General features: G+C 43.3%; 1 protein-coding gene across 1 annotated transcript in view; it reads left to right on the top strand.

The window, feature by feature from the left end:
- The window catches only part of etfa (electron transfer flavoprotein subunit alpha), a 63,921-nt gene that overhangs the window by 450 nt on the left and 51,188 nt on the right, over window positions 1–12,283 (top strand). The gene's annotated exons all lie outside the window — the stretch shown is intronic.

The following is a 12,283-nucleotide window of genomic DNA, read 5'->3' as shown; positions in this document are numbered from 1 at the left end:
TATAGAACATATATAGAAATACTTTTCGAGAGGGAATTGAATAACTACATGAAGGAGGAATTTTGTGGAAGAGTGCAAGAAATTGAGACCATTGCATAACATTTTCAAAGACCACACGGCGGCCGGAATTCCTGTTTTCTATCATAAGAAAAATACTTTCATGCTTTATTTCTGGATGGACAAAAATACAATAAAGATGTATCGAGACAAAGATCAGAGTTATTCGGCGTTTTTGTGAGTGATTGCATTTCCACAGTAACATCAAAAAAAACTCTTATTTAAAACGCAACTAAGAAAAAATGAATTTTGTTTTTTTTAAATAAGAAAACGCATTTACCACCAGCGATTTTGTGCGATTTAAATGGTGTCGAGACCTGGGAGTTTTGAAGAAGAGTTATTTCCATTTCCACCCTGGGATCTCGTTGGAAATTATTGATACAACCCGAGTTTAAGTATAGAACTGGGGAAAATATAATTTTTTAAAACCGAATGTCGTTGAATTAAATCGCAAAAATCATAGCTCATTCCCCAGAACGTTTGCACATTTTTTAGAAAATTGGCCTCTCTCTCATTGTTTTGATGTTTGAATTTCTGAAGCAAAAATAAAACTAAATTAATTTAAAATAAGATTACAACCTCGCATTTACTGTATGCAACAAATCTGGAAATTCGCTCAGTTTAATTTGAATTCAGCTGCTTTCGTTGCAAGGGAAGATCTTCAAAAATAAACGTTTTCGACGAGAAAGTGTATCGTGTTTATATTCAGAACATTGGCAATTAGATTGCTTGTTATTATTTAGCCGTTACATATCCAAAGCCGAAGAGGTTATAATGCTCGATTCTTATTCGGACTGGGGTGCTATTAAATCTGTTATTCTTCTAAACATATTAAATATTTACCGCTTTTGAAATGGCAGAGAGCTCTGCGCGCTGAGCTGGATGGAAGGTACTTGGGATTTGGATCAGTCTGCCAAAAAAAAGGTTTAAATTTTCAATACAACAGCTCCTGTATGGCGTCCACTTTTATGGGGTTGGAAGTGGGAAGGGGAGAGAGAAACGGCAGCTTGATTGTTGTGATGGAAAAGCGAGACTGCTTCAAGTTTGCAACAAGGCCGTTTGGTTATGGTTAAAGTAGGATAACTAGTAACATGTGCTCTACCTTGTTAAAAGAACCAATGTAATATACACCATTTAAAAATACACCATAGTAAGTTGTTTTAAGCTTTAAACTGCAGTAAGTAATCCGGACGGTGCCCGAGAGAAGATCTAGCAGACCGTCTTCGAGCGCCGCCTGCTGAAGCAAACAGAACGAGCAATTCTACTTCCAATATATAATTTCATAATTAATCATTTATAAGTATTGGCGGGTTCTTTTTAATTTGTACAGTCGTTTATGTAATTTGCAGAAAATAACTGCGTTGCAGATTGGCCTTGTCTGTCACTATTTATTTCCTAGGTACACAAAAAAATGCTGGAGAAACTCAGCGGGTGCAGCAGCATCTATGGAGCGAAGGAAATAGGCAACGTTTCGGGCCGAAACCCTCTGGTTTCGGCCCGAAACGTTGCCTATTTCCTATAGCCCATTTCCTCGCTCCATAGATGCTGCTGCACCCGCCTGAGTTTCTCCAGCATTTTTGTGTACCTTCGATTTTCCAGCATCTGCAGTTCCTTCTTAAACACTATTTATTTCCTGTTTAGTTTCAATTTATTTGAGCAATTAAGCTAATTTGTTGAAGTTTTGGGTCAAGGTGTGGCAAATCGGAGCGGATGTGTGGCAAGTTGGCCCGTTGTTTGCAAGATCCTTGGGAAATGGGTCTGCCGGGATAGTACTCTTCAGAAGTGTAGACGGGGGTACAGTGATTGTCAGTTGATATAACCACACAACAACAACGCATTTGAGGGAAGTACAGCCACAATTGTTAAAACATTATTGTAACTCCGTGTAGAATTCGCCCTGACGTGATGATCTACAGAATGCATCATTGCTTTGTTATTGGGAACACAATGCAAATGAAAAGGAAACCCTTAATATGTATCTAGAGCTCTAGGGGCTAGTGGAATCAAGGGATATGTGGAAAAGGCAGGCACGGATTATTGATTGGGGATGATTAGCCATGATCGCAATGAATGGCGGTGCTGGCTCGAAGGGCCGAATGGCCTCCTCCTGCACCCATATTCTATGTTTCTATGTTTGACATTTATGCTCCCCCCCCCCCCCTCCCCCTCCCCCCTCCTCCCTACGCCAGAAGATTTAGCATAACAAACATAGTTAGGATTTGCATTTCAATTTCCATCAGTTAAAAGTAGTGAATTATACGAAAGATCTGCCCCGGTCTTTGAGAGAGAGGACCACCGGTGGTCGTGGCGACCAGAATATCTCTTCATCGTCTTCCCTGAAATCAAATTGAATGTAATAGTCTTTCGAATAAAGAGGATTCTTGGTTCTTGGTTTCTTGGTCCTCCAAAATATTCCAAATGGAATTTAAACTGGAGGTGGTGAAGGGAGGGCTTAAGCCAGAAAAGGTTATTGGGAAGAAAGAGCTACTTTAAGGATGAGAAGTGGGGAGAGTATCTGGCGGCGTTGACCTAAGTGGAGTTGTGACCCCATGATAAATAAGAGTAATATCGGGAAAAGGTGAAGAGCTGGGAGCGTTTATGGAGCCACAGAGCAACGGTCAGAACATGTGTGGAAGATGCCAAGAGTGGGAAGCCATGTAAGGGACCCATCCAAACATTTTCAGGAGCAGTACGAAACAGCAGGAACTGTGTCTTCAGAAATTAACGTTAATTCAAAAGTAAAAACACACGCACACATAGTATAAGTAAGGTTTGAGGGGGAATTTTTTATGAAGGAACTGCCGATGCTGGAAAATCGTGGGCAGACAAAAATGCTGGAGAAACTCAGCGGGCGAGGCAGCATCTATGGAGCGAAGGAAATAGGCAACGTTTCGGGACGAAACGTTGCCTATTTCCTTCGCTCCATAGATACTGCCTCACCCGCTGAGTTTCTCCAGCATTTTTGTCTACCCTTGAGAGGGAAATTCACGCGTTAATGGAGAAATTTATTATTTATAACCATATAACAATTACAGCACCGAAACAGGCCATCTCGGCCCTTCAAGTCCGTGCCGAACACTTATTTTCCCCTAGTCCCATCTACCTGCACTCAGACCATAACCCTCCATTCCTTTCCCTCCGTTTCTCCAACAACTTAGTGTAACCTTCTGGAGAAGTATCCCGTCTCGAAACGTCACCTATCTATCCATGTTCTCCAGAGATGCTACCTGACCCGCTGAGTTACTCCAGCATTTTGTGTGTGTTTTTTCGTCAAGTCACAAGTCACATTTATTTATATGGCACATTTAAAAAACAACTCTCGTTGGCCAAAGTGCTTTACATTTGTTATAAGAATAGCACAACAAAACAAACTACATACATATATACATGTAGCCCTCACTCAGTGGACGCCAGGAAAGGCTTGGGAGTATAGATAAGTCTTTAGTCTTGACTTAAAAGAGTCGATGGAGGGGGCAGTTCTGATGGGAAGGGGGATGATGTTCCACAGTCTAGGGGCTGCAACCGCAAAGGCGAGGTCGCCCCTAAGCTTATGCCTAGACCGCGGGATATTCAGCAGCCCCAAGTCGGCCGATCTGAGGGACCTGGAGGTGGAGTGGTGGGTGAGAAGACTCTTTATGTAGGTGGGGGCAAGCCCATTGAGGGCTTTGTAGACATGGAGGAGTATCTTGAAGTTTATACGGAACCGCACAGGGAGCCAGTGGGGAGAGGCCAGGATCGGGGTGATGTGGTCCCTTTTCGGGTGCCCGTCAGGAGTCTCGCTGCGGCGTTTTGGACCAGTTGCAGGCGGGACAGGGAAGATTGGCTGATGCCAGTGTAAAGGGAGTTGCAGTAATCTAGACGGGAGGAGATGAATGTGTGGATGATCTTTTCCAAGTCATCAAACTGGAGGAATTGTTTGATTTTAGCTATCATCCGAAGCTGAAAGAAGCTAGCTTTTACCACGGCATTGATTTGTTTGTCAAATTTCAGTGCTGAGTCAAATATCACGTGTGTTTGTTAACCAGCATCTACAATTCCTTGTGTCTCCTCTATAGTGTAACCTTTAGGCAGGCAGGACAGACACTGTTTCTTATAAGATGTGGAATGGCATTTGGCCTGATTTGGGAAACTTTAATAACTCTCTGTGTGTACTCGGGGCAGCGTTGAGAATCTGCAATAAAATCCGACCATGCTGGAAATTTCCGCCGTTTGTTCTGTTCTTCTGATTGAAGTTAACGTTTCAAATCTTTGGGACATGGAAGGAAACCACAGCACCCGAGGTCATGGATTGACCCGGGTTCAATCCTGACCTCGGGTGCTGTGTCTGTGTGGAGTTTGCACAGTCTCCCTGTGACCGTGTGTGTTTCCTCCGGGTGCTCCGGTTTCCTTCCATGTCCCAAAGACGTGCGGGTTTGTAGGTTAATTGATGGATGTAAATTGCCCCCCTAACCCCCCCCCCCCCCCCCCCCCCAGAGTGTAGGGAGTGGATGAGAACGCGGTATAACGTAGAACTAGAGAGAACGGGTGATCGATGGTCGGCATGGACTCGATGGGCCGAAGGGCCCTTTTCCACGCTCCAACACCAAACTAAATTAAACTAAACTTTTCTCAGTTCTAATGAAACGTTATAGTGTGGTGCACTATTATAAAACACAGCGAACATGTGGCCAAGGCTTGTCCAGAATATCCTACCAGAACTAATATTGTTATGCGGATCTATGCCCTTATATATTTACACCAGATGCCCTTTCATCTTCTTCTTGCGTGTGGCGTGCACTGCCTAAAGTTGTAGGACAACTTGTTCAATTTGATCTTATTTGAGTGTGCACGCCAGGTTGATTGCATTCGTTGAAACAGGGCGGACCACGTGTAGGTTGCAATCTCCCACCCCAAGCCCTTTCTAATGCGCGGATATATGTTGAAAATACGGCCACAGATTCGCCCCCCCCCCCCCCCCCCCCGCACCAAACAGGCTTGTTCTACTCCCTAATGTACAATCAGTAGTATCACCCCGGGTTTGCCAATAGCGATAGTCCTGTCCCTGCAATATATATATATATATATATATATTTGTAATTTCCTTTCGTTTTTGTACTTTCCTGAATACAACATGTGATTGGAACTTTCGGTTGATTTAACAAAATGATGATCTAAACTGGTTACATACCCATTGACACCAAAGGGAGTTCGCTGTAACAATTATATTTCGACTATCACACAACATACACACCACCGTGCATTCTTGAAGGCCAGTGGTCATTTGGGTGTGAATCGAGAAACCAGAAGAAAGATGATTACTGTTTTTTTTAAAGAATATCTTAGCTCCCTGAGTCGGTTCAGTGATATGACAGGACTGATCGTTTTGCGCTCGGCGATTTGCAGCGGGTTGGAAAAGTGGGTCAGTTGTAGAGAACACCTTTTATCAAATGCATTGGGCGAAATTAAAGAAATTTCGGAACCAGCTTTCGTTTGATCTAACCGACCGCTTCAACTATATTCTGCTTTCCAGTAGGAAATACACTTAGGGTGATAGGGGGAAATGTAAAAAAATATGCAATATCGCCAATGCCAACCATTTGCATGGGTTTGTAACTGAAGGTGCAGGGAGGGTACAAATGCAAGGAGTGCATTGTGTTGAAATTCGTTTAAACATTGGGTTCATTAAGGTTGGGATATTGGGCACTGCACTGTACCGCGCGAAAGCACAGCAGCGAGCGCAGACAGTGTAGGAAGGAACTGCAGATGCTGGTTTACACCGAAGGTAGACGCAAATTGCTGGAGTAACTCAGCGGGACAGGCAGCAGCATCTCTGGAGAGAAGGAATGGGTGACGTTTCGGATCGAGCTCCTTCTTCGGTCTGAAGAATGTCAATGCCTACTATGTTCTGTTGTGTTGAAGCAAAACAAGAGTTTCATTGTCCTATCAGGGACACATGAGAATAAACTCTATTGAACTTGAAGAAGGGTCTCGACCCGAAACGTCACCCATTCCTTCTCTGCAGAGATGCTGCCTGTCCCGCTGAGTTTACTCCAGCATGTTGTGTCTATCTTTGGTGTAAACCAGCATCTGCAGTTCCTTTCCACACAAAGAGTACGTGTGGCTTGCAGCTGAATGTCTGGGTACTTTACAATTTGAGTCTCGTGATAAATTACTGTCCGAATACACAATCGGGTGTACACAAAAATGCTGGAGAAACTCAGCGGGTGCAGCAGCATCTATGGAGCGAAGGAAATCGACGGTACACAAAAATGCTGGAGAAACTCAGCGGGTGCAGCAGCATCTATGGAGCGAAGGAAATCGACGGTACACAAAAATGCTGGAGAAACTCAGCGGGTGCAGCAGCATCTAAAGAGCGAAGGAAATAGGCAACGTTTCGCCCCGAAACCCTTTGGGTTTCGACCCGAAACGTTGCCTATTTCCTTTGGGTTTCGTCCCGAAACGTTGCCTATTTCCTTCGCTCCATAGATGCTGCTGCACCCGCTGAGTTTCTCCAGCATTTTTGTCTACCTTCGATTTTCCAGCATCTGCAGTTCCTTCTTAAACACAATCGGGTGTTCCGGGACCGTTTCTTCAGGAGACCCGTTAATTTCATGTATATGAATATTGGATGCATATCGGCAGTACATTTCATATAAATCAATAATTAAAGCAGGCTTCCGTCAGTTAATGACTAGTGTTTCATCGCGTTCATTGCGAGTCCATTTCGTAATGTCCCTGATAATGAGACTAAACAACTAACGTCCAGTTTACAAAATAATGTGGAGATTTATACATCAACAGGTCAGAAAGAATGGGGCGTGTATTCATTTTTTTTAAGTGTCTTTCGTTGAAGATAAATGAGTTGTCCGTTGCTTGCGGATTCCCTCAAGTTTTTTTTTATGGGGATTTGTATCAAGTGGCATCGTTTCAGGTTTCACATTTGGAATCTATTTTGGAGCTGGGTTCAGCTGGGGGTCCACGGAAGTTGGAAGAATTCTGCTCACTGGGAATATAGACCCCGAGGCAGACCTTCTCGTCTCTCGGGCGTGCACGCTGGCACTAACTCACGCCGATTCACACTTACTCTCACACACACACACACACACACACACACACACACACACACACACACACACACACACACACACACACACACACACACACACACACACACACACACACACACACACACACACACACACACACATCTGGGGAGGGAATGGATTAGGAGTTGTTTCGGGCCTATGTGTTCTTCTTCAATAGGAAGGAACTGCAGATGTGTTTAAGAAGGAACTGCAGATGCTGGAAAATCGAAGGTACACAAAAGTGCTGGAGAAACTCAGCGGGTGCAGCAGCATATATGAAGCGAAGGAAATAGGCAACATTTCGGACCGAAACCCTTCTTCAGACTGCAGATGCTGGTTTCCCTCTCCCCTGACTCTCAGTCTGCAGAAGCGTCTCGACCCGAAACATGGCCTATCCATGTTCTCCAGAGATGCTGCCTGACCCGCTGAGTTACTCCAGTATTTTGTATTTCCATCAATATTCTAGCTTCTGCATATCTTTGTGTCTCAGATATAAATGCATCTGATTTACAATGCACTTCATATACGACGTACAAACTATTTTTATTAAATAAAAAATACATAAAATGCTAGAGTAACAGCGGGCCAGACAGCATTTCTGGAGAACATGGATAGTCAATGTTCAGGGTCAGGGTCCCTATGGCCTCCACCCTTCCAACAGGGGACATCAATACTGACACCACTGGGTCCTGCTGCCCTTCCCCCTATCCCCCTCTCAATCTGAGGCGGGGCAGCGGTAGAGCTCACAGCGCCAGAGAACTGGGTTCGATCCTGACCTCGGGTGTCGTCCGTGTGGAGTTTGACCGCTCTCCCTGTGACCGCGTGGGTTTCCGCCGGGTGCTCCGCCCCCCCCCCCCACCACACACACACACACACATTCCAAACATGTGCGGGTTTGTAGGTTAATTGTCCTCTGTAAGCTGCCCCTAATGTGTCGGATACGAAAATGGGATAACACAGAACTAGTGTACGGGTGATCGGTGGTCGGGGTGGACTTGGTGGGCTGAAGGTGCTGATCCTCAAAACTAAAGACATAAGACACTAAATACATAAAAACAGCTTTCCCCCCCACGAGCAGTAGCTCTACTCAACAGCCAAAAGTCTGTAGACTCTTTTTACTCTGGTATATATGTTCACATGTTTAAATTATAATGTTTTATACTTAAATAATTGTCTACTGTATGCCGTGTTTTTATCCTTGAGAGCAAAGCACCAATGCAAAATACTTGGCTAATAATTGTATTATGATTATTATTATTATTATTAGTATTATTATTATTAGCGGTATTATTATTAGTATTATTATTAGCATTATTATTATTAGTATTGTTATTATTATTATTAGTATTGGTATTATTATTATTAGTAGTAGTATTGTTATTATTATTAGTATTAGTATTAGTATTATTACTATTCTTACTAGTATTGATATTATTATTAGTAGTATTCGTATTATTATTAGTCTTATTATTAGTAGTAGTATTATTAGTAGTATTATTATTAGTAGTATTATTAGTAGTAGTATTATTAGTAGTAGTATTATTATTATTAGTAGTATTATTCTTAAACCTCTTGATTATTTTAGTAAACACATTGATGGAGAACTATTTTATTTTGTGTGTAGGATTTGAAAATAAAAGGTGATTCCATTAGTTGGCCTTTGATGGGGAACATTGACTATTTAACGCTACTAACTTGAAGCCGCGTCGTTGGGACCTGCTGGGTGTGAAGTCTGAATCATTCTCAGATTATTTCGCAGGCTTGGCCGGGAGGCAGGGAAAGCCTTTTGCAAGTAATTTGGTCTGATATTTGGTGTGTGATATCGCGTGGGATAAGATAAAGTCCTGTCAATTGAGTACATTGGCCGATACGCAATCACAAAGCAGATATCAAGGTGACATATTTTAACGCGCGGACATTGATATTGAACGATTTTTTTGGGGGTGGGCGGGGGGGGGGGGGGCATTTATCGCAGTGATTTGTACGACCCATTCCATAAATTGTTCCATCAAATGCACTTTTCCCTGAACCTGGTAACGATTTTTTTCCCTTCCCTCTCTGCCCAAGGGAACTCTTGTGTTTAAAGGTGCCTGCCTGTAATTTACGACACTATTTAAGCCTTATCGCCAATAGTCCAGAGACTTGTAATCGAAAGCGACTCTTAAAAGCAAGAGCATTCACTCTGAACAGTGTCTGAAAGCGGCCGACTTGCGCTCTGAGTTCACATTGCTGTTAATCAGCGAGTGGGCGCAAGAAAGGGGGCAGCCAACCGCTGCAACACACACACAGCGGTATTAGCTGTCTCATTGTGGCGTCCACATTGTAACTTGGAATTGCTCCAATATTTTGGTTACGTTTAGTCAAGTTGGTAAATACGAAGTTGTTAGCAGTGGCTACAAGTCAGCGGCGCCTCGCTGCACATGAAGCACATTGGCGTGGTCCGGGGATGATACAAAACGAGTTTAATAAAGAAAAAAATAATATTTTTAATGAAGAAACATAGAAACATAGAAAATAGGTGCAGGAGTAGGCCATTCTGGCCTTCGAGCCTGCACCGCCATTCAATATGATCATGGCTGATCTCTTCACCTCTGCCTATCCTTAGCCCCACGTCCCCCTCCCTTTTCATCTGTGCTTGAATTGCCTCATATTGTGTTTTGAATTGAATTCTGTCTTTAATTTGTGTACTAGTCATGTCTCTACTATTTATTTCATTCCCCTTACATGTTTTTCCTCTACTTGCTAAATTTTTGTAAGGTGTCCTTGAGACTCTTGAAAGGCGCCCATAAATAAAATTTATTATTATTATTATTATTATTATTATTATTATTATTATTATTATTATTATTATTATTATTATTATTATTATTATTATTATTATTATTATTATTATTATGATCATCCAACTTAGTATCCCATCCCCGCCTTCTCTCCATACCCCCTGATCCCTTTAGCCACAAGGGCCGCATCTAACTCCCTCTTAAATATAGCCAATGAACTGGCCTCAACTACCTTCTGTGGCAGAGAATTACACAGATTCACCACTCTCTGTGTAAAAACATGATTTTCTCATCGAAAAGAGTTCAAGAGAGAGTTATGCCCCTGTCCCACTTAGGAAACCTGAACGGAGACATCTGGAGACTTTGCGCCCCACCCAAGGTTTCCGTGCGGTTCCCGGAGGTTGCAGGTAGTGGAAGCAGGTAGAGAGACTGACAAAAACCTCCTGGAACCTCCGGGAACCACACGGAAACCTTGGGCGGGGCGCAAAGTCTCCAGAGGTTTCCGTTCAGGTTTCCTAAGTGGGACAGGGGCATTTAGATTTAGCTCTTAGGGATATGGGGGAAAAGCAGGAACAGGGTACTGATTTTTGGATGTTCAAGAAGGAACTCCAGATGCTGGAAAATCGAAGGTAGACAAAAGTGCTGGAGAAACTCAGAGGGTGAGGCAGCATCTATGGAGCGAAGGATATAGGCAACGTTTCGTCCCCGAAACGTTGCCTATATCCTTCGCTCCATAGATGCTGCCTCACCCGCTGAGTTTCTCCAGCACGTTTGTCTACCTACTGATTTTGAATGACCAGCCCTGATCATATTATAACCATATAACAATTACAGCACGGAAACAGGCCATGACTGGCGGCGCTGGCTCGAAGGGCCGAACGGCCTACTCCTGCACAATTCTTTTCCTATGTTTCCATCAGCGGTTAGAAGTTTGTTTTTATACGCAGGAGTTTGTTGGTAAGGGACATCATATTATTAAAAGAGGCCAGCTGTTACCGGATGCCAACAATCAGAAATATAGACAGAATGGTAGGAATTCTCAGGATGTTAGGCAGCATCTGTGGAGAGAGAGAGACAACGTTGAGGTTTAATCTGAAATGAGGGTGCTGGATATATTCAGCGGATGTTTTAAGCAACAATACTACTGATTTAAGCATACTATCATTCCACCATCTGCAGTTCCTTGCTACAAGCTCTTCACTATTCCAACCCTTCCAATATTATTTTAACCTCAGTTCTAGCTCTAGTTATAACGGCAGTCTGAAGAAGGGTTTCGGCCCGAAACGTTACCTATTTTCTTCGCTCCATAGATGCTGCTGCACCCGCTGAGTTTCTTCAGCATTTTTGTGTACCTTCGATTTTCCAGCATCTGCACAGTTCCTTCTTGAACACGAGTTCCTAAAACGGCCGCGTTGTAAATCCTCTTTATTTAACAATGCCATTTCCTGCACGACTCCACGCTGGAGAACAGTTTTATTAGGTAACCTTCTTGAAAAAAATGGTCTTTGCGATCTGTCCCAAGCTCCCCCCCCCCCCCCCCCCCCCCCCCCCCCCCTCTTTGACCTCTACAGCTGAATTATTTTCATTGTTGCGCGGGGCCTGGGCACGGAAACCAAAGATGAAGACGAAAAGACAACGTTGCAAGATTGCAAACATCTTTCAACTTGATGCTCGCTGCTTTCAAGCTAAACGAATCTTTCATTCCAATCATCGTCAGGGAAATCGCCTTGAAACTGACTCGGGATAATTGCAACAGTTTAAGGTTGCTAGATATACAAAATATTGTTTGAATTGCTCGCTATTGAAAGTGCCTTAGAAATACTTACATGTGGACTAATGTTCCCAGTAAGGATTCTACAGTTGTCTTTGCAAAACGACAAATGATTCCGGGAAGATAGATAGATAGATAGATAGATAGATAGATAGATAGATAGATAGATAGATAGATAGATAGATAGATAGATAGATAGATAGATAGATAGATAGATAGATAGATAGATAGATAGATAGATAGATAGATAGATAGATAGATAGATAGATAGATAGATAGATAGATAGATAGATAGGATGGGAGAGAGAAGAGAGAGAGAGGGGGGGGAGAGAGAGAGCAAGAGAGAGTGCAGAGAGAGAGAGGTGAGGGGAGGGAGAGGGAGGAGAGAAAGAGAGAGAGGGGGTGCGAGAGAGAAAGAGGGGGCGAGAGGAGGAGAAAGAGGGGGGAGAGATGGAGGGGAGGGAGAGTGAAAAAGAGAGAGAGAGGAGAGAGAGAGAGGGAGGGGAGAGAGAGAGAGGAAGGGGAGAGAAAGAGAGAGGGAGAGAGACAGACAGAGAGAGACAGAGAGAGACAGGGAGAGACAGAGAGAGACAGAGAGAGAGACACACACA

The sequence above is a fragment of the Amblyraja radiata genome, chromosome X (genome assembly GCF_010909765.2).
Source record: "Amblyraja radiata isolate CabotCenter1 chromosome X, sAmbRad1.1.pri, whole genome shotgun sequence".
Taxonomy (NCBI): Eukaryota; Metazoa; Chordata; class Chondrichthyes; order Rajiformes; family Rajidae; genus Amblyraja; species Amblyraja radiata.
This window is presented reverse-complemented; position numbering and strand designations above follow the sequence as displayed.